General features: G+C 37.0%; 1 pseudogene; it reads left to right on the forward strand.

Moving 5' to 3' along the window:
* The first annotated feature begins 10,489 nt into the window (after positions 1 to 10,489).
* LOC100600875 lies at positions 10,490 to 11,923 on the forward strand (annotated as a pseudogene).
* Positions 11,924 to 24,015: the final 12,092 nt, after the last annotated feature.

The following is a 24,015-nucleotide window of genomic DNA, read 5'->3' on the forward strand; positions in this document are numbered from 1 at the left end:
GGAAACAATGAACAAATTTTCTGAAAAACACAATTTACCCAATCTGACATTATTAGTTTTCTAATTCTGCATTAAAAAATATCCACAAGTGCAGAGGCTTAGAATGAGGTTGTCTAACATGTCTGTAGATCACCAGTCCAGGCATACCTCAGCTAGGTTCTCTGCTCATGGTCTCACAAGGCTGAAACCAAGGTGTTATATAGCTGGTGTTCTTATCTGATGCTCAGAGTCCTCTTCCAATTCTTCCAGTTCTGGTAGAATTGAGGATATTAGGTCCTTTAGGTCATTCAGTACTCCCTGAATCTCTACAACATGAAAATTTTCATTTTTTAAATCAACAGGAGAATCTCTCTTTTCAACAAGAGGCAGAATCCCTGTTTTAAGTGCTCCCTGATTAGGCCGGGTCTATCAGCAAGAATCCTACTTTTGATGAACTCACACTCATCTCCTTAATTACATAATCATATGATAAAATGCCATCATATGGGATTTTACAAGTCCTGGTATATTCTCTTTGAAAGTGGAATGGGCATAATAAGGTGTTATGAGTAGAAAAGAAAAAGAAAAAGAAAAAGGTAGCTCACGCCTATAATCCCAGCACTTTGGGAAGCCGAGGTTGGTGGATCAGTTGAGGTCAGGAATTCAAGACCGTCTGGCCAACGTATTTATTCATTTATTTATTACTAAAATAAATAACTGAATAAATATTTTTTTAATTTGACTACTCATAACACATTACAAGTTCATCCCACATTCAAGGAGAATATACCAGGCATGCACATTAGAAGGAAGGAATCTTGAAGGCTATCTCAGAATTCTTCCTAGCATATTGACCAATAAAAGAATCAAATCTGAATATTTCCATATTTATTAAATAAATTAAATGCATAGTTTTTAAAAATTCTATTAATACATTTTAAGCTTAGCCTTACTGGTTGCTATACAAAATATTTAGGAAGAATTAAACTAGTCTTACATAACTCATTCAGAAGATAAGAAAGAGGGAACAAGTCTAGACTTGCTTTAGGAAGTTGGAGTAATCTAGATGCGAAACTCTAGTAAGTACAATACAAGAAAAAAATTAGACCAATCTTCCTCATGAACATAGACATAAAATTCATCAACAAATTATTAGCAAGTCAAATTCAACAATATCTGAAAGAGACAATACACAATGATCAAGTAGATTTTATCCCAGCAATACAAGTTTGACTTAACATTAAAAATTAGCCAATATAACACATCTTAATGAGCAGTAGAAAATAACATAATTATCTCATGATGTGCAGAAAAATATTTCAACAAAATTCACATCTTTTCATGGCAGAAATGACCAAGAAATAAGAAATAGAAAGCAGTTTCCTCAATCTAATAAACAGCATCATAACAAAATGAAACTCACATTGTGCATGCATCATATGTAATGGTGAAATGTAGAAATTTTCCCCACTAAATTCAAGTAAAAGAAAAGGATGTCTTTTAAATAGAAGATGTCAAAACCTCTATTTAACTTTTTTCTAGGACTCCTAGGCAATACGATGAGTCAATAAAAATAAATAAAAGTCATAAATAAATCAAAGTGAGATTTAGTTTAAACAAAACCACCCCAATACCTATTATAGTCAAACTATCAAAAATCAGACAAAGAATATTCTGAAAGCAGCAAGAGAATGAAGCAAATAACATATAAGGGAATTCCAATGTGACTAACAGCTGAATTCTCAGCAGAAATCTTACAAGCTAGGCGAAAGGGAGATGACACTCAAAATTCTGAAGGAAAAAACTCCCAACAAATAATACTGCACTTGGCAAAACCGTTCTTCAGCAATAAAAGAGAGAAAAAGATTTCCAAGACAAAGATGTAGAGAGTATCACCAGCAGGCCTTTTTATAAGAAATGCTGAGGGGAGTTATTCAAGCTGAAAGAAAAGGACACTACAGGTATACCCACAAAATACTGTGGGTTCAGTTTCAGACCACCACAATAAAAGCAAATATTGTAATAAAGTGAGTCACACTGGTTTTTTTTTTTGTTTTTCAGTGCATATAATGGTATTTTTACACTATACTGTAGTCTATTAAGCGTGCAACAGCATTATGTCTGTAAGAATAATATGCATATCTTAATTTAAACAGAGTTGATCATTTGAGCTCAGGAGTTCTGGGCTGTATTATGCTGTGCTGGTTGGGTGTCCACGCTAAGTTAACATCAATATGGTGATTTCACAAAGCAGAGGACCACCAGGTTGCTTAAGGATGGTTGAGCCAACCCAGGTCAGAAATGCAACAGGATAAAACTTTCATGCTGATTAATATTAGGTCCAGAGATAGCCAGCCCAGAGATTCTGGACAGGCCATCTGATATGGTACTAAGCAGAATTCCTGCTGGAGTCTTTGGGTTGGCTGGCCTGGAGCCTGGGTCAGCAAGTAGGTGAGCCTGAAGCCTGGTTACACTTGGGTGAACGTATTGATTTGGTCTGCTAGGGTAGGCCTGGAGTCTATATTCCTAGATCCTCCAGAGCTTCCCTGGTTCTGGGGCAAGACTGAAGCCTGCTGCCACTACAGTTGGTCTAATTGTGATCTGAACCTGAACCCCAGGGTTGCTAAGTTGAGTTGGTGAAGGGGCAATCCTGGAAATGCTATGGCAGGTCTAGCATTGTAGTGGGTCCACTAATAGCCTGTGAGTAGCCACTGCACTCTAGCTTGAGCACCACAGTGAAACTTCATCTCTTAAAAAAAATAGAAGGAACTATAAAGGATCATAAAGGTCTACAACTGCCTATTGGAAAACATAGGGAATAGGGGGCACCGATCCACTGCACAGTCAAAAATCTATATTTAACTTTTGGCATCCCAAAAACTTAACTACTGATAGCCTATAGCCTACCATTGATTAGACACCTCACCAATACTGTAAACAGTTGATCAGCATGTATTTTATATGCTATATGTATTATATATTGTATTCTTACAATAAAGTAAGCTATAGAAAAGAAAATATTATTAAAAAATCATAAGGAGGGTAAAATATATTTACTATTCATTAAGAGGAAGTGTGTCATCATGAAGGTATTTTCCTCTTGTCTTCATGTTGAGTAGGCTGAGGAGGAGAAGGCAGAAAAGAGGTTAATCTTCGTGTCTCAGGGGTGGCAGAGGCAGAAGAGATGGATGAGGTGGAATGAAAGGCAGGCACACTTGGTGTAATATTTATTTTTTAAAGATCCATGTATAAGTGGATCCCCACAGTTCAAACCCATGTTGTTTGAGGGTCAACTGTATTATAAATAATTATATGCTAACAAATTGAATAATGTAAAAGAAATGCATAAATCCCCAGATAAATGCAACCTGCCAAGATAAAATCACAAAGAGGTAGGCAATCTGAACAGACCAATAACAAGTAAGGAGATTGAATCAGTAATCAATAGTCTTCAATCAAAGAAAAGCCCAGTACCTGATGGCTTCACTTCTGAATTCCCGCCCCCAGCAACTTAAAGAATAATGAATAATGAATACCAATCCTTCTCAAACTCTTCCAAAAAAATGGAAGTGCAGAGAAAACTTCTGAACTCATTTTACAAGGCTAGCGTTATCCTGATACGAGAATCAGTAAAGGACGTGACAAAAAAAGAAAACTATTAAATAGTAGCCAGTATACCTAATTAGAGGAGCAAGACTCCTCAAGAAAATATTAGGAAACCAAATTCAACACTGCCCTTCGAACAGAAAAAGAAAAAATATACTTCTCCTTTGTTGCCTTTTTCCATGTTGCTCTCCCCTTTTCTTTATAGTTTTGTGATAACAAGATATGTCTTAAGTTTCTGTGCATGTGGAATAAAAAGACACTCACCTAGGATTTAGGAGACCTGTATTCTCCCATCCCCACTTCCTTTCTGCGTCATGATGGTCTTCCCTTTTTTAAAGAGGGAATCTGACCAGACAGAGATATATTCTCATATAATCCTTTTCTACTGTAATTGATTTCAAATTCAGGCTGCGTTGTTAGTATATCAAGGTTTAGCATATAGGATGCCACCCACATACTGTGGGGTCATATGTGCTACTTGAATATATATAAAATAAGCAAAACCAAAAATGAAATCAAATGGATGATTTCTGTGATGATAAATGTACTGGTTGAACTTCAGATGCCATCATGCCATTATATATTTCCCTATTATTCATGTACAGAAAATATTTTTAATCTATGAACTCCATATAGGTGTTTGACATATTCAATAAGCTTGGTAAAGCAAATAGACTTAGAAGTATATAATCCTTATACATGTTTCATATTAGTAGTAACAAAAAAAGAGGGCCAAATATGGTGGTTCATGCCTGTTATTCTAGCATTTTGGGAGGCCGAGGCAGAAGGATTGCTGTGCCCAGGTGTTCAAGACCAGTCTGGATAACATAGCGAGACTCTGTCTCTACAAAAAATGAAAAAATATACACAGCAGAGTGCGGTGGCACGTGCCTGTAGTTGCAACTACTCAGGAAATCCCTTGAGCCAGAGAGGATGAGGCTGTAGTGAACTGTGATTGCGCCACTGCACTCCAGCTTTTGTGACAGAGCAAGACCCTGTCAAAAACAAACAGACAAAACAAAACAAACAGAAAAAAAGGCTTGGAGCAGTAGGCAACATTAAAAGTAAACATTAGAAAGTGAATCAAATATGAATCAAATATGGCATTACAATGATGCGGGAAAAAATCGAAAAATCAATTTTCCACATCAAAGCAAGCACAGGGTGTAAAAATACTTTCAGTCCCAGCATTCTAAACTTAGTTGCTTCCTGAGGTCTGCTACAGCTCTGCCATTCTGTATTTCCAAGCTTCTTTTCCGCATGTTCACTTTTCCTTTTCCATCAAGTCATGTTTGCGGGTTACTAGAAGAGTCTGGGTGATTCAGTCTATGGAGAGAAGTTAGAATGAAGATCCTGCGGTCAGATTGTCTGAATTCGAATATTGCATCCACCCTTTCCTAACTGTGAACTCTTGGGCAATTCACTTGTCTGTCTGGGACCTACTTTCTCATCTGTAAAAGGGCAGTATAGTAGTGACGACTTCATTGTGTGACTGTGCAATTACATTCATTAATATATGGTAAGCTTTTGGATGTGCGACTCACCTGTGGTAAAACAGTCAATCAAGAGTTGCTATTACTATTTTAGTTCAATTTGTAACTGCTAAAGAGAGATACTTTATGTAGTTTTGTCTGCTTCTCTTCCTTCCTTTTCTTTTTTCCACTTTCCTTTCCTTTCCTCTCCTCTCCTCTTTCCTCTTTCTCCTTCCTTCCTTCCTTCCTTCCTTCCTTCCTTCCTTCCTTCCTTCCTTCCTTCCTTCCTTCCTTCCTTCTCTTTTCCTTGTTTCTTCATCACCTCTGTCTGTACCACCTTATGGTCTTAGCTGTGTCTTAGGAGACCTTCACTTAGTTACCACATGCTTTGGGCACATCCTTCTTGGTCAAGAAGGCCAGATACCAGATAGCTTGCTGAGCCTGTCTAGTGTCCAGGCTATGCTTATTGTAAGCTCCTTCAAGCTGCAGAGAGTGCCAGACACGGATTTCATTAATCCTACCATCAGTAGGTCTAAATTCGTTGCAACTAATACAATACTTGTTTCTCTAACCATGCCAACATTTTCTTGACATTGTGTGTGACCCCCTGTTATTTCTCAACAAAAGCTGGCAAGCACAACCTGGCTGGGGAAGTAAACCAGCCCAGCGGGCCACAAACTGCTGCTGAGTGCATCCATGCTTAAATGAATAGCACATTCCAAAGAGATCCAGAGAAGCTCAACTCAGAAGGAAAAAAAAAAATGCAGAATCCCTTACAGGAGAGAGTAATCCTCTAGGCCACTAGACTTCCATATTTATATTTCCTACATTGAAAACCAGAGTGACTTCTACTAAAAAATCCTTGACCATTCCTATTGTACTACCATGCTTTGAAATGTCATTCTTACCTTTCCCCATCAGAATTCACCCTCACAAAAATAATCACAAATGTCCTCTTGATGGCACAAGTCTCTAAAACCTTCGAAGTCTCTGCCAGCAACACCAAAAGAGAAAGCAGCCTGCCATATGTGTGAGTAGGTTTAGTTACAGCTCAGCTTGGGCTGAAATCGCACTGGGAAGACTGCTACATAGGATCGGGTTGGTGCAAAAGTAACTGTGATTTTTGCAATTAAAAGTAATGTGCAAGGAAAGGTGGACTTTGTTTAATTTCAAACACTTTAACTTTTCCTTTATGATTTCCGTGAAAACCTGGTATTTTAAACCAATTTGTCTGTTCTATATCAAACTTTTCTATGAGCGCAAGGTGAAGTTTTTGTTTGCTTCTAAAATATCCGGTTTTCCTTGAAGTCTTCTCTGACAGAATGATGCAAGGAATGTTAATGGAAAGAAAGACCATTGACACGAACATTTTAGATGTCCCACAGTCTTTTAAGACATAGTTGTTGAACAGTACTCTTTCTAATCACTATCATAAGACCGAGGGAGAAAGATGAATAATATCAAGAATTTCCCTGCTCTCAAGGAACTCACACTCTAGTGAAAGTAATAGACATTAAACAAATTGATAACTATATAATGTAGGAATTGCTGTTAAGAAAATGTTCCAGGTTTTGTGAGAGAGAAAAACATGAGAATCTCATATAATTTGAGTGGCATTAAAAAAAAGATATAAGGAATTTCAGAGGAAAAGGTCATGTCTAGTTGCAATCTATAAAAAAAGTAAGTCTAAAAACTAAAACTGCCATATGGCATTATTAATACATTTATGTAAGAGTATAACATCCACATATTTCTAAATAAAACTAGCTTAGGAGAGGATCAGGAAAAATAACTAATGGGTACTAGGCTTATTATCTGGGTGATGAAATAATTCACACTGCAAATCCCTATGACACACGTCTACCTAGGTAACAAACCTGTACACGTACCCCTGAATGTAAAATTAAAGTTTTTTTAAAGACTATCATTTAAAGAAAAGCTAGTTTAAAAGAGGATGTAGTTTAATGTGTTTAGATTTAGTCTTCTGAAGGATCAGAGGCATGTCTTGCTGTTTACTGAGCTACCGAAAAATAACTACTGACTATTCTCATCAAGTCTGCAGAGGCCAAGCTGTTATTTTAAATTTTAATCTCTCCTGGTATTCCTCACTGTATTTAGCATAGACTTCAACATAGAGTAGGTATTAACAAATATCTGAAGATAGTGAGGACCAGTTACAAATGCTTGCACAAAGCTAGGAAAATAAGTTTAAAAATAAGAAGTGACATAAGTTGGCTCAGATGAAAAAGGATTCATCTATGAACTGATGATAAGGCTTGAAAAGGAACTTTTCTTGAAAACTAATTCCTGGATCTGAGCATTCACGTTTTCTTGCATTCTGTAGCCACAGAAGGAAAACTTGGGTATCTGGCCCTTGTTCCTTTCGTGAATACAAAACACTCACAGAGGTCTGTAATGAATATTAATATAGGGGAAGTTAAGGCTTTCAGTGAAATGTTAAAATATGATGTTTATAATAAAATGTTCTCACTAAAGGATAATGGATTTAAACATATAAAATACTATGAGTCATAAGGCATTCATAAGCATGATAAAAATGATAAATAATGATAATGTTGCAACCTGCGTCTGGAAAACTAGGTCTGTAGCTGTGCGCTTTGGTCAAATAACTTAATTTTCAAAGTTGAAGCTTGTTCATCTCTAATTGAAACTTCTAACATTTGAATTGTTTTTATACATCACTTTGTACACGCAGTTCCTCACTTAATTCTTGCAGCAATGCTTATGACAGATTTTTACCTACCTCATTTATGGATACAGAAAATGAAGACCCAGACTATTTCCTTGTTCAAGTTCATCTAAACAGAAAAAATGACAAAGACAGCACTCAAATTTTTGTCTTCCGATTCTAAATTTCATTCACATCCCAGTATAGCATACATCTTCTGAATATCAGTTATATTGAATGTATTTGAAAGTGTTTGCTAAATGGTGATATGTTGTATACATAAGAGGGACTATGTAATCACTGAAAATCCATTTCATAATTAATTAGTATATTGATTTTTCCTTTAGCAGTCCTTTTCTAAATGCCACTAAATGTTTTCATCACTAACCAAGGTACTAGAGGAATATGAGGAACTGCTTACAAGTGCCTCCTTATTTCACTGTTACATTTGATTGCACCCATTCGAATAAAAGTAGATCGCTGTACACCGGTGTGCACTGACCTGGTTAATATCCATGTAAATGACAGCTTTTTCAATGGAGTCGTTTAAAGATAAGCAGCAAATATTTATATTCCTTTAAAGTATTGTTCCAAAAACAGCACCAACAATTCACAAAAATAAGGCAGTTATTTGAGTTTAAAGCTTTGTTTTATTACCTGGAGTGCATATAACTATAAGTTCACTCTTTGATGTATTTGCAATACTACAGAGTCTGTTGAAGAACTCCGAGGGAAGGTGTTTGTTTGCATATGGGCGGTAAAACTTTTCTATCCAATAAAATCTGACACAGAGCTTTTAAGTAACAAGCACACTGTTGATTAGGTTGGTTTGATTTTCTAATGATTACCAGTCCTATATTTGGACTAAACTCTGAAGTGTATTTAATGGTTAAAAATGATCTGAATTAGCTGTCTATGTTGAAAGTAAACAGCATTATTTTACAATTGATGTAATCAGTCTCCAAAAAGAAATATTTAATTATTTAGTATCAAATGTGAAGCAGTTACTTCTAGCTCTTTGCTTATACACTTTGCTTGCCAGCCTAATTTATTAAGCACTTTCACAGATATTTTTCCATAAAAGTACATTACATGCCTATTTAGATAGATAAAATTATATAAAACTGAGAATATTAGACCATATTTATCTTATATAAATTTTAAATGGTTCAGCTTGATAAATAATCCTGCTAATGGGAGATTTGAAATGCACTCTTCCCTTTTCTACATTTAATCAAATCAATGTTCCCATATTTTCAGGTGTCCTTATCAAACTTTTATACGAACTCATCCTTCTAACTAATTCATGCAACAAAAAATATTTTTTGAAGGGAGATTGTGCTGAGATGACAACATCAATTTCCTATAAAATGTAGTAATGGATAATAATATAGAAGACTCTACCCTACAAGATTAAGTATAACAGATAAAAATTCCAAATTATAAAAGACAAAGATACATTCAAATAGTTACTTAGATTTCATTAAAATGCAGTATTTTGGTCCGATTATCAGCAGTATTGTGAACCCCCAAAGACCCTGACAGTCAAAAAAATAAGCTTAGAGATGCCTAGAAGATACTACTAATTAGTAGTATTGACTTTAGTATTTGCCTTTTTAATATCTTGTCATATTTAATTTTATTTATTTCATTTTCAAAAGCTATGTTGAAGTTGGCAATGTTTCTCATCTCTGCTATGATTATTTTCCTCCTATGACTATATTATTAATATTTCGTGAGGCTGTAGTCTGGCCTAAGTAAGTTAGATCCCAAAGAATTCCAGTCTTGATAGAGCAATTTTTCTGCCCTTCTCTGCCGATCTTATTTCTGGCAGCATAGGGCTATTTCATCTTAGATAGATCGGGCTTAGTATAATGGGTAATGTTCATGAACTAAAATGGAAGTCACTGGACCAGGGCTGGAAAAGATGATCCATGACCAGACTGTTCTGACCTTCCGGAGTACTGTCTGCTGACCTACTTGGCAAGTTGAATTCACTCTTCTCATTCATGCATAGCTGCGGTCACTTAAACATTAAAGGGTTGGAACTCATTTCCTTCTCATTTTTTGACCTGAGTCAAAACTCTGTTGTTATTCCTTGATCCGGAATGAGGGAGGATATGTGGGTAAATACATCAGTATAAACTGGTGTGTGTATACATATGCATGCCTGAAGTTGTGTGCATTTTAAGTGATGATTTATTTTATTTTATTTTATTTTATTTTTTTGAGACAAAGTCTCACTCTTGTCTCCCAGGCTGGAGTGCGATGGTGTGATCTCAGCTTACTGCAACCTCCGCCTCCTGGGTTCAAGCCATTCTCCTGCCTCAGCCTCCCATGTAGCTGGGATTACAGGTGCCTGCCACCATGCCTGGCTAATTTTTGTATTTTTAGTACAGACAGAGTTTCACCGTCTTGGTCAGGCTGGTCTTGAACTCCTGACCTCAGGTGATCCGCCTGCCTCAGCCTCCCCAAAGTGCTGGGATTACAGGCATGAACCACCGTGCCTGGCCAAGCAGTGATCTATTTTTAAAAATGGGGCCCAGTTCCATGTTTCTTTTTCCCACGTTCTATAAGGACATATGAAAATGGGGAATATCAGCTTAACCTACAATCAATAAGCACATATTAAGTCTTAACAGATATTTAGCACTTGTATATCCTCTTTCTAAGCCTTGAATGCCTTGTGTCTACCTTTAAAATATTCATAAGGAGCTGGAGCGGGAAAGGCTGGTGAGAAGGAATGGAAAGAGGAAGGTTGGAGAGAGAGAGGTTAGAAAGGGAAAGGCTAGAGAGGAAGCGACCGGAACAAGAACAGCTGGAGAGACAGAGAGAGAGACAAGAACAGAAACAGCAAACTCCTGAATCTGGAGAGGCAAGAAAGACAAGAAAGAGAGGCTGGAGAGACTGAAACGGGAGAGGCAAGAGAGGGAGCGACAAGAACAGTTAGAAAGGGCACAGCTGGAATGGGAGAGAGAGCTCAGAATATCAAATGCTGCTGCCCCTGCCTCTGTTGAGACGCCTCTAAACTCTGTGCTGGGAGACTCTTCTGCTTCTGAGCCAGGCTTGCAGGCAGCCTCTCAGCCGGCCGAGACTCCAGCCCGTCAGGGCACTGTCTCCTCCACCAGTCCCACCAAGGCCTGCCCAGGCTTCAGTAGCACTCCCTCCTCTTCCAGGACCCCCTCCACCTCCTCCACTCCCATCCACTGGGCCTCCCCCCTCCTCCCCCTCCTCTCCCTAATCAACTACCACCTCCTACTGCCCCGCCCCTCCCTGCATCTGGATTCTTTTGGGGATCCATGTCAGAAGACAATCGCCCTTTAACTGGACCTGCAGCTGCAGTTGCAGGAGCAAAACTTAGAAAAGCGTCACGGATGGAGGATGCCTCTTTCCCACGCAGGGGGAGTGCTATTGGTGTGAACTCAGCCTCATCTAAAACAGACACAGGCCGTGGAAATGGACCCCTTCCTTTAGGTGGTAGTGGTCTAGTGAAATAAATGAGTGCCCTGCTGCCAGGAGGAGAAGAATTGCTGAAAAGGGATCAACGATAGAAACAGAAGAAAAAGAGGACAAAGGTGAAGATTCAAAGTTTGTAACTTTTTTTTTTTTTTTTTTTTTTTTTTTTGAGACGGAGTCTTGCTCCGTCGCCCAGGCTGGAGTGCAGTGGTGCAATCTCGGCTCACTGCAAGCTCCGCCTCCCGGGTTCACGCCATTCTCCTGCCTCAGCCTCTCCGAGTAGCTGGGACTACAGGCGCCCGCCACCACGCCCGGCTAATTTTTTGTATTTTTAGTAGAGACGGGGTTTCATCGTGGTCTCGATCTCCTGACCTCGTGATCCGCCCGCCTCGGCTTCCCAAAGTGCTGGGATTACAAGCCTGAGCCACTGTGCCCGGCAAAGTTTGTAACTTCTAAGGCCTCTTCAACAAGTACACTTGAACCAACAAGGAAACCTTGGGAAAGAACAAATACAATGAATGGCAGCAAATCACATGTTATCTCCAGACCAAAATCCACAGCCTTATTACAGCCCAGTGGCAATGGAGTCCAGACAGAAGGACTTGACTACCACAGGCTGAAGCAGGACATCTTAGATGAAATGAAAAATGAATGAACAAAGCTAAAAGAAGAGCTCATTGATGTAATCAGGCAGACACTGAGAAAGTCAAATACTGCATAGAGAAACAGACTAAGGTGAGACAGGACTTTAATCTGGAGGAAAAAACAAATCCTACTAACAACTGTTCACAACAGCAAACCTCTACATTTTATGAGCTGTAAGAAGAAAATGGAGACAAACAGAAGGAGGGAGAAATCAAGCACTCTGAAAGTCTTCAGACATTATGAGTCTGGCGATAAGCTCTTTCCCTCACAGTTGGCTGCTTTTTTCTGGCCTTTACAACAGAATGGAAGAGAATCATATAAGAATTCCTGTAACAGTTACGCAGAAAATACTGAAGCCCATCAGGCGAGATCACTGCACATTGAAATATTTTCATGTCAAGATAAAATTGTACATTTTCCACAATTCATTGCTAAAATAAAGAGGAGGAAGGTTTAGAAAGTTTTTTTGGCAGAGAGTGCTGACAAAGAATTGAGCAAGTTTGCTATTATATTGTAATGTTTCTCTCAGGTTTGTTCTTCCTATCATGTCTGATATCATCAATAATTGAGATCAGCTCTATGTAAGTTAAGATCATAATATGTGGAACAAATGGAATTGTTAGTGCTTTCAAAGGGTAATATTTATAAGAAAGTGTCCTAAATTTCTTCAGCTTGAGGGATTTTAGAATGATGGGAAGTCTGTTGAGTTAGCCTTCGTGCAATTTTGTAGATTAAGACATAAATTTTGGATCGAGACCACGGTGAAACCCCATCTCTACTAAAAATACAAAAAAATTAGCCGGGCGTGGTGGCGGGCGCCTGTAGTCCCAGCTACTCGGAGAGGCTGAGGCAGGAGAATGGCGTGAACCCGGGAGGCGGAGCTTGCAGTGAGCCGAGATCGCGCCACTGCACTCCAGCCTGGGCGACAGAGCGAGACTCCATCTCAAAAAAAAAAAAAAAAAAAAAAAAAAAAAAAAAAAAAAAACATAAATTTTGTCCAGAATTTAAAGATTTAGACGCCTTCCTAAATTGTTACAATGCATTACCACATTTAAAGACTTCTACGTAACACAAACCAGTGGTCAAATGTAAACACTATATTGTAGACTTACTGTAGGTTTTCCACCTTTTAGATTTATGCATGTGGACATTTTTATAATGTAATTACAATCACCACGAAGTTAGCTTTTTAAATTGCAGACAGTAATGCATGTGACACTAATACGTAGTGACCTTTTCAAGGCCTAGTCCCAGGGAAAACATTTTGAAGAGTATGGGGGGTGGGAAGAAGTGAAGAAATAGTTTTTTATTTAAAGTTGATTTTTGCTCTTTTTCTCGATTACTTGCATGAATAATAATGAGGAATATTTTGTGACTTTAATTGGTAAATATGTTGCAAAACCAAGTACTTAATCTTTTACTTCGTGTCTTCAGCTATTAGTGTTTTATTTATTTATTTATTTATTTATTTATTCTTTTTTTTTTTTTTTTTTTTTTTTGAGACGGAGTCCCGCTCTGTCGCGGAGGCTGGAGTGCAGTGGCGCGATCTTGGCTCACTGCAACCTCCACCTCCACCTCCCGGGTTCACACCATTCTCCTGCCTCAATTTCAATCCTCTGAAACATGATTTTGAGCTTCACATAATATCTTACTATGGAACTCAAAAGTTTGATCACTGAACATGGCAGTTATTACCTAGGCACCCTTGCCGTTACACAGGTGTTTAGACACAGGTTCCTGAATGAAGCTGCTTTTGAATTTTGTTATGTTGAAATAAAAAAAAATAGCAAGATGGCAGCAATTAAGGCCACAGAAATCATTAGGTAAAGGAAAACCAATGAGGAGTTCTGCAATTTTCTTTTAATGAGTAAAGTGAGACTTGGGTTGTGGGAAGAAAGAATTAGACACTCTGCCTGCCACCCTGCGTGTGTGTGCACTTGTGCACGTGCTGTCTATATGGAAGTCACACCCTTTTCCTTTGAAACTGGTAAGGTTAAAATAGGGGAGAAATCCTATATGTTGCAATGATAACTTTTTGGAAAATTTAAGAAATCAAACTCTCTGGCTGGGCGCGGTGGCTCACACCTGTAATCACAGCACTTTGGGAGGCCGAGACGGGCGGATCATGAGGTCAGGAGAGCGAGAACATCCTGGCTAACACAGTGAAACCCCGTCTCTACTAAAAATACAAAAAAAAAAAAATATTAGCCGGGAATGGTGGCGGATGCCTGTAGTCCCAGCTACTCAGGAGGCTGAGGCAGGAGAATGGCGTGAACCCTGGAGGCGGAGCTTGCAGTGAGCCCAGATCGTGCCACTGCACTCCAGCCAGGGTGACAGAGCAAGACTCCATTTCAAAAAAAAACACAATAAATCAAACTCTCCATGCTCTCCATCTTGATCTATGCTTGAGTTATGTGCCATATTTGCTTTGAACTCTGATTGAGAAGTTTTATTACAATTTTGAAGAAATAATTCACTTTCATCTGCTTTCTGGATTTGTACATCTCAGTTCATAAAGCAAAGCTTGTCAATAGTGCAGTTTTCTAAATGCTGAAGATTTGCAGCCATTACCACTACAAAGAAGTTTGGAGAAGGGATTTTTTTTCTCTGTTAAAATGGTTCCTGTTTCTGTAGAAATTTCATTTTTAGATCAAACTGTGATGGATGAGCTATCACAATTCAAGGAAACATTTCTTTTTTCCTATCAGATATTCATTGTCATGCAGTAGTAGTAAAAACATCAAAGATGCAGCAAGCTTATGAAGTACTATTTTCTAAAAGATATAGGAGGCATTTTCATCTTTATTATTGTACTTTCAGTTATGCAAACATTTTGATAATATAAACAGTCATGTCCCCTATAAATCGGGTCTTTTGATTTTGTTGAGTAAGTTAAATAGTAGGTACAGCACTGGGTACAAGTGGTCCAAACTAAGATAAGAGACTAAAATAAAATTCTAAATCTTAAAAGAAACTGGGTTTATGCACTAAACATTTTGTGCCTTCATCTAATATTAACATGATGTCTGTGTAAAATGACAAAAAGAACCAGTGTTGAATCATGCTATATTTTCCATCATCCCAGATTGCTAAATGTATTCTTTCCAAGAAGTCTGAATGAATTATTATATACATTTGCTGTCATGTATACATGGCAGTTGTGTCATTGTTAGAGATTTCAGGAATTAAAAATGGGAAACAGAACCTTGAGTTATTTTCCTTATCAAAACTATGTTCCTTGGAACCACATTATTATGATGATTTTTGTTCTCTTGTACATTGGTTGTCTTAAACTGAGTACGGTTTAAGGGAGCCTTTCTAATTACAGGAATACCTTCCTGTATGCTTTCCTCAACACTGTGATTTGACCTGTGACAAATCTGTACTATCCGCTATGTACATGGCTCCCAAGTCAATTGCAAACAAACTGAATGGTGCTGGTGCTGAAATATCTTCAGAATAGTCATCATGATTTAAAAGTTGGTTTAAAAACTTGAGGGACTGTTGAAGGGCATGATTGTGTTTTCAATGTGAGGACATGAGATTTGGGAGGGGCCAGGGCAGAATGATATGGTTTGGCTCTGTGTCCCCACTCAAATCTTGCCTTGAATTGTAATTCCCATAATCCCTAAGTGTCAAGGGCAGGACCAGGTGGAGGTAATTGAATCATTGGGATGGTTTCTCCCATCCTGTTCTCATGATAATGAGTGAGTCTCAGAAGATCTGATGGTTTTATAAGGGTCTGTCATTTCCCCTGCTGGTGCACTCGTTCTCTCTCCTACTGCCCTGCGAAGAGGTGCCTTCTGCCATGATTGTAAGTTTCCTGAGGGCTCCTCAGCCATGCAGAACTGTGAGTTAATTAAACCTCTTTTCTTTATAAATTACCAGTCTTGGGTATTTCTTTTAACAGTGTGAGAACAAACTGATACAAGTGGGGAAGATAAAGTGAAAAGTTCTGGTTCTGTTCTTCATCCACGTTCCTAGACAAGATAATACACCAAAACCTCCCTACGGGAGTGGGCATGAAATGTGAACGTTTGTGGGATTATTTTTTTTTGTATTACAAGTTAACACTCATCAGAGGATTTAAATCTACCATTGTCGCAGTCCCATCGACACTGCAGTGCAGCACAATGGGCTCATAAGTGGAGTAGGCCTGATGGTGGAGATGGAAACTTAAACTATCATAAACCCAGCAATATGGGCTTCAAATTTCTAGCTGTTGCTTAATATCAACCTGCTATCAACAGAGACCATATGACCCTGCTCCATTTCTTAAGCAGATCAATCAGTTATTTTCTTTTAAGATGTTTACATTGAACCCCTCACATCAGAAAGGAACAGCAACTCATTTTGACTGAAATAGACAAATATTGAAGAATAGGCCTGCCTTCCGGTTCTCAGGGTTTTGATCAGCACCACTGTTTAAGAATTTATAGAGTTTTGATGTATCACTTATGATTCTGCATAATACCATCTCAGAACAAGGAAGCTACCTTATGCCAAAAAAAAAAAAGCGTATGGAAGTGGGCATATCACATGCCTTCCCATCCTAAATCTGCCAACTTGATAGAGTAGATGCAAATAAGGCACCAACTTGGAGATGATAGCCTACAAAGATGACATGCTATCCTCCACGATGGGGTTTACACCCTAAATCAATGACCATTTTATGGTACTACGCTTCCATTACATAGAATATGTAAGTCCCGTATCAAAAATGGGAGATAAGAGTGGCCACACTTACTCTCACTCCATTAACTCACCGGGAGGATTTGTGCCTTAGTCTCTGTTGGCCTAGCTGCCCTATTCCTGGGGAGAAACTCCTTTACCAGCACCACAGTAACAGTCCCATAGAACTTTAAGCTAAAGTTGCCACCAAGTCATTTGGGCTCTTTATGCTAACAGTGTAGCAGATAAGGGAAGGGATCATTACTTTGGCATGAGTAGTTGATCCTGGTCATCAGGAGGAGGATTGGCTACTGTTACATAACAGTTATAAGGAGGAAATGCTTGGCATTTCTTTGGCCCACTGGAGCAATTCTTGGTACCTTTTTGCACAATTTGATGGTAAATGAACAAGTGCATAAGACATAGCCTGAAAAGATCATGGTGACCAGGGCCTCAGATTACAACAGGGTTATTACTTGTGTCACTACCACATAAGTTACCCAGACAAACAGAGGTGTTAGTTGAAATTAAGTGTACCTAGAATGGATTATGAACAAAAATAATAACTATCACTTGCAGTCTCAAGATGAAAGGCCTGTGGGCCCTGAAAATTGTCACATTAAAATTATTCTTGCCAGGCGTGGTGGCTCACGCCTGTAATCCCAGCACTTTGGGAGGCCGAGGTGGGTGGATCACGAGGTCAGGAGATCGAGACCATCTTGGCTAACACAGTGAAACCTGGTCTCTACTAAAAATACAAAAATAAAAATTAGCTGGGCGTGGTGGCAGGCGCCTGTAGTCCCAGCTACTCGGGAGGCTGAGGCAGGAGAATGGCGTGAACCCGGGAGGTGGAGGTTGCAGTGAACGGAGATGCCACCACTGCACTCCAGCCTGGGTGACAGAGCAAGACTCTGTCTCAAAAAAATAAATAAAATAAAATAAAATAAAATAAAATAATTCTTACAGGTTTCTCCAGAAAAAAAACAAAGATCAACCAAAATACTGCAAGAGTTGCTCCCAGGTGGGATGAACTTACCAATGAAGCAAGTAGAGCTGAGAAGCTCACAGAGTACACAGGAATATTGTGTTACACCACCTAGAACCCGTTTCATGATGAAGGTACTTACTCCCTCAGATGCCAGGTGTATAGACTCCTGAGCTCTTCCTCAGGAACCCACTTCAGTTTAAGAGAGCTGCCCCCCTCAAGGTTAATCCCACTTCCAAAGTCAGGGTCCAAATCCTGGCCCTTTGCCTCAATTCCGAAGAGCCATCTCAGTTTCAGAACTCTCCATGGAGTTGGCTGAGGACTTTGTTTTGGCTGTATCATTGATCAATTTTTCTCTTTTCTAAACTTGCCCATATTCCTTTAGATATGCTGTTCCTGAGAGCACGCCTCTGAAAATCTCTTGCATGTGTATCTGTCTATCTGAATCATTTTTCCTAAAGAAGATAACTTAGGACACAAGGTCGCACAGAATATAAATGACAACCAGAATTAGAACTCGGACCTACACACTCTCACAACAAAATTCTTTTCTCTACATCATACTGCTAAATTCTCTCAATATGTTTCTTATTTATGCTACTATAGGATGAGATGTGAATTATCTGTTCGTATGTCTGTGTCCCAAACTAGAATATAAACTCCTTGAAGACAATGACATGTGTTATGAACATATTTATTTCCTAAGCTGAAAATATTGAGTATCTCATATTAAGAACCCAATTAACATTATACTTAAATAACTACAATGATAGATAAATAATTTTAGCTTATTTGAAAGTTATGATTATTATGAATTAATTTCTTTACAGAAATTAGAGGAGTTGTAGACAAGGCCATACTGCCTTTTCTGACTTTCCTCTTTATTACTTCGGCCAGTGCAGGGTATTCATAAAACCCCCTATTCCACTTCCTTCTCATTGCCATTCTCCATTTATTACTATCTTTATCTTCCTGAAAAATAATTGCAAGTAGGTAAGTCTTTTGTTCATAAGTCTATATGCATTCCTGTTTTCTAAAGATGAGTTTAAATGAAGTAATTTTTTTTTCTGAATGAATGGAAGTCTCTGTGTAATTTATTAACACCAAATTTTTCAATTTTATTTACCATTTATTTATTTAACCCACCCTAAATTTCTTCTGTATTATTTTGATCTCACTATTTTCTTTCATCTCAAATGTTTTTCTAGGTTCCATTATTCAAAATTTTAAGAATCCTTCAGGGCCCAGATCAATTGCTACATTTTCAGTCTTCATATTTTTCTAATGACTACCTCTCCCATGCTAAAAGTAAGCCCTTTCTACATTAAATCTTCATGCTTCTATTCTTAATTCTCTTCTGGTATGTATCATTTAAAAACATGTATATTATGCACATTTGTAGTTGTCTTTTCCGCAATACTCATTTTTTTTGTTGGTTTTCCCAGCAATGTGGCCTTGTACATGGTAGTTTCTAAGTAACTTTTACTGCGTGGATGAGATACAAATGGATGTTGACAATATATTAGTTGAATGACCAGCCATGGAACTGATTTGTGTTCCTTAAGATATATGTGTCAAATACATTTAATTACAGATGGTAAGCCAAGTAAATATGAGGGGAGACATTAGGGATAGAAAATATTTCAATATTTTTGATTAATATTGATGTAAAAATCCTCAATAAAATACTGGTAAACTGAGTACAGCAGCACATCAACAAGCTTAGCCACCATGATTAACTAGGCTTTATCCCTGGGATGCAAGGTTCAACACACACATATCAATAAATGTGATTCACCAAACAGAACTGAAGACAAAAACCATATGATTATCTTAATAAACAAAGAAAAGGCTTTTGATAAAATTCAACAAACATTCATGTTAATAGCTCCCAATAAACTAGGTATTGAAGGATTATACCTCAAAATAATAAGAGCCATATATGACAAACCCACAGCCAATATCATTCTGAATTGGCAAAAGCTGGAAGCATTCTCCGGGAAAACTGACAAAGACAAGGTTGCCCTTTCTCGCTACTCCTATTCAACGTAGTACTGGAACTTTTGGCCAAGGTAATCAGGCAAGAGAAAGAAATAAAGGACATCCAAATAGGTAGAGAGGAAGTCAAGCTATCTCTGTTTGCAGAAAACATTATCCTATAGCTATGACACCCCATAGACTCAGCCCAAAACCTTCTAAATGTGATAAATAACTTCAGTAAAGTCTCAGGATACAAAATAAATATGCAAAAATCACTAGCATTTCTATACACCAACAATAATCAAGCCAAGAGCCAAGTCAGAATGACCTCTCATTCCCAATTGCTACAAGAATAAAAAAATACCTAGAAATACGGCTAACTAGGGAGGTGAGAGATCGCTACAAGGAGAACTACAAACCACTACTCAAAAAAATCAGAGAAGACACAAAAAAATGGAAAAAAAAATTCATGCTCATGGATAGGGAAAATCAATATCATTAAAATGGCCATGCTTCCCAAAGCAATTTAAAGATTCAATGCTATGCCTATTAAACTACCGTCGACATTCTTCAAAGAACTAGAAAAAACTATTTAAAAATTTGTATGGAACCAAAAAAGAGCCCTAGTATTTTTAAACAGGCTACAATGTCATTTTAGTGATTAGTGTTAGCTATAATTTTTGTTATAGATGCCTACCTTTTACGGGTGTAGAAATGTTAAGACACATTTTTGGTATCATGATATGTATTTTATTTGAGTGTAATTAAAAATACAATGGAAAACAATTAGTACTTACTTAAGTGATTTAATACTTGGAATGCAATTTTGGGGACGGATTTCAGCACCGTGGCCAGAGCAATGTGATGGGGGATGTTTTTGTTCACTTTGTGCACCTTGGATTCAACAGGACAATTATTGCTTCCTCATACCAATAAATATATGTTCAAGAATGAATCGCCAGGAGGCTGAGACAGAAGAATAGCTTGACCCCGAGAGGCGGAGGTTGCAGTGAGCTGAGATGGCATCATTGCACTCCAGCCTAGGCGACAAGAGCAAAACTTCATCTCAAAAGAAAAAAAAAAAATGAGTGGCAAAAATATGTAACAGCCAACTATAATCATTTTGCAAATATCCACCAAAGTCTTCAAACAGTTTTACTTTAATAACCATCCTTTTTAAATAACTAATCAACCATAGAGCCTTAGAACTGAAGAGAACATTAAAAATTTACCTAATCCCAAACTCCTTTCTCCTGTTGCCCAGGGACAAATACCTGTGCTGAAGTAATTTTTTTCCGATTACAAATTTGCCCATAAATTAAAGTTCTTTTTATCATTGCAAATATGCTTGTTAAACATGACATTTTCTTATACAATAGGTTATTTAGTAGAAATTATCAGGAGACCAATGTTCTATATCTAGTTTTTTCATGTAAATTGGACTAAGTAACACTAAAATTCTGGATCTAAGATTTTTGAAACAAAGAGTTGTAATGATACTGATGGTACTATAGTTGCATGTATATTATTCTTTTATGAAAGTAATGTGATCAAAGTATGATTAGGACTCACAATCTGTTAAACTGCTTACAAAGGCATACCCTTCATAATTGAAATGACTTAGGATCCTTCCTGAAAAGTGAGGTTATTCTCAATGTTAATAAACCAGAGAAGAAATGTGCCTCCTTGGACAGGATACTTTAATGCTTTCCAGTTTGCAGATAAAAATAAGTTATTTTTAATCTTACTCACATAAGAGTTAAAATGTTTAGGAGGGAATTTCTGAATGGTACATGTTAAAGTGGTTCCATTCACGTAGAAATACAACATTAGTGCTAGGATTAAGTAATCTAGTCTATGCAAAAATAAAAGACAGTGGAGTGCCTTTCTTTTCTCTCACTATCATATCCTCCATCTTTCCCTTATTTCCAGATTTATATATTAATAATACATTAAAATGCAACATGCACTAGAAATATTGAAAAAACACAACCACAGAAAGGTAAGAAATATGTGTGCTGTAAGCCAAGTTATTTTACTCTTCTTTGTGTTTATTTTCTTCTATCTTGGGATTGTCAACAATGTTAAGAGTTACAATGTATAATAAAATACCACACAATGCAGCCATAAAATAATAATAGTTATATATGCTGATATGAAAACATGCATAATGAATTCACATATTCAAAAACTAGTCAATTCTGCACAACAAATGGCCAGTTTAACAAATCAATGCTGTATAGAAAAGTATTAAATAAGTTCGGCTGTTATAGAATAAAAGAGTGTTACAAAATAAAAGTTTTACTAAGAAGTAAATATTAAACTATATTAAGTAATTAATATTAATTTTGTTAGACGTGATAAGGGTCTAGTGGTTACTTAATAACTGAACATGTATATTACAGTGATTTGGGTGAAATGGCATATCTTATACCTGTTTTTAAAAACTCAAAATGGTGATCATAATACAGTAGTAGTTCTGAACAGATCAAACAAGATGTGAAAATGTTGATAATCGTTGAACTACATGGGGCTCATAAAGGATTTTCCCTATTTTTACACGTTTGAAAATTTATACAACAAAAAGAAAAAAATCAGCAGTTCCCAAAGTCACTATGCCCATTTCAGTATACTTCTCACCTTTTCTTCTTATTTAAAAAATACTTCTCATCTTTGCTTCTACACATAAATGTGTATTTTTTTTGCTCTATGTATATTGCTCTATGTGTTTAGTTTTGTTTTCTAATATCTATCATATAAGCATATGTGATTAAAAAGTACACTAATGTTTTGTAAAAATAAATGATTATCTTTCTGTCACAATGCTAAGGGAATAAGAGTCTTATCAGAGATCATATATTGAAGTAAAGAACATGCCTTATGGGTCCAATATATATTGATGGCAACAATAATTACAGGGAAAGAGATCAATTCAAGAGCAAAATGATACCGTGTTGAAGAGTCATCATAACTTGATTGGCCGCAAATTTCCACTCTCAGAGTCTCTATCACTTGCTGAACTACCTACTTTCTGATTGCGCTTTTCACAGGAGCTATATTCAATTGATCTATGTGGTTTAGAAAATCTTTTCCAATTCTCATAATTTGCATTTCCAAGCTTTCTTATTCTACCTTGATGTGTTTCTTTACAGATGATTATAATAGTAGTGATTATAAAAATTAACATTTCTGCATCTTACCTAGTATGTGTCAGGACTAGTTCTAAATATTTCAATGTAACTCATTCAATCATTGTGTCAAAATTCTAGTTAAGCACTATAGTGTTGCCAATATTAAAAATGAGGCAAAGTTCTAAAGAGGTTAAATAATCTGCACAAAGCCATGTAACTGTTAAGTAGAAAATTAGCATCTATTCTAATTAGTGTAGATATGAGCCTTTTGGGGGAACTTAACAACTGATTATCTTACATTTGGGTTGAGTCTAGGCATAATAGGAAGTCTGCTTTAACCAGCCTTTGTAAAGTTGAGGACTAAATGCTTCTAAAATCATTCAATATGTCAGCATTCCTCAAAATGTTGGTTATAATAGACTCCAAAGCCTATTGATTAAATTTAAAATCCATGGATAAAAAGATTGGAATAAACATATTCTTAGTTATTTCATATTTAATAAGATTAATATTTATATGGTAAAAATGCTTTTTTCTTTCATCTTTTATGTATATGCCTTTGTACCTAGACAAGCTGAGCCATCCATCTCTCACGTGGTGGTGGGGTTAAAACTGTTACAGTAGTCATACAATGGAAAAAAGTGTTAAAATTCAGCTGTGATGTTGAACACGGTATTACAGTTATATAATAATTATCACATTTCATAGGGATAAAATTATATCCTAGATGGGGTTGTAGAACTCGATCATAAACAAGCTAGAAGAGAGAAAGCAGTTTGTCATATATTTGCTATATTCTCCTCTCTATTTTGGTTAAAGCCTTGGACAGCAGGGGCACCTTAAAAAGAGTAAGATGAGTGGCAATGACATAATGGCACAAAAGTTTCTGCCCTGCTTTCCCTTTATGATTCTGGAAGGAAATTGTGTCCCAGGCTCCCTCTCACACAGTAAACTCCACTCCTTCTCCCTTCACAAAGTTGTATCCTACATTTTTTTATCCACACAAAATTGTTCTCATAGGTACACACATAGATATTCAATCATTGTGTATTATAGACACTGACTTCTTTTTTGCTTCATTCAATTAGATGTACATTATTGCATTTCCTACAGCAAAGTATAAAAGGACATCTTTCGCCACATTTCTTGATAATGTTTCTCCACATTCCTGTACATTATCATCCTTAACTTTTGTTAGTTTGAAAAGATTTAAAACTCAATAAATAAAAGTCTCAATTAATTTACGTAGTGTTTTATTTTATTCAAAAATAGTGAAGAATTAATACTACATAACTAGGCAATTAATAGAAGGATTTGAATAAATAAGAATCCAGAATGGTTACTTCTCATAGTTTAAATATCATCATTCCATTTAGAAATAAAATGTCTTGAGTGTTTGTT

The sequence above is a fragment of the Nomascus leucogenys genome, chromosome 11, assembly GCF_006542625.1.
Source record: "Nomascus leucogenys isolate Asia chromosome 11, Asia_NLE_v1, whole genome shotgun sequence".
In the NCBI taxonomy this organism is placed as follows: Eukaryota; Metazoa; Chordata; class Mammalia; order Primates; family Hylobatidae; genus Nomascus; species Nomascus leucogenys.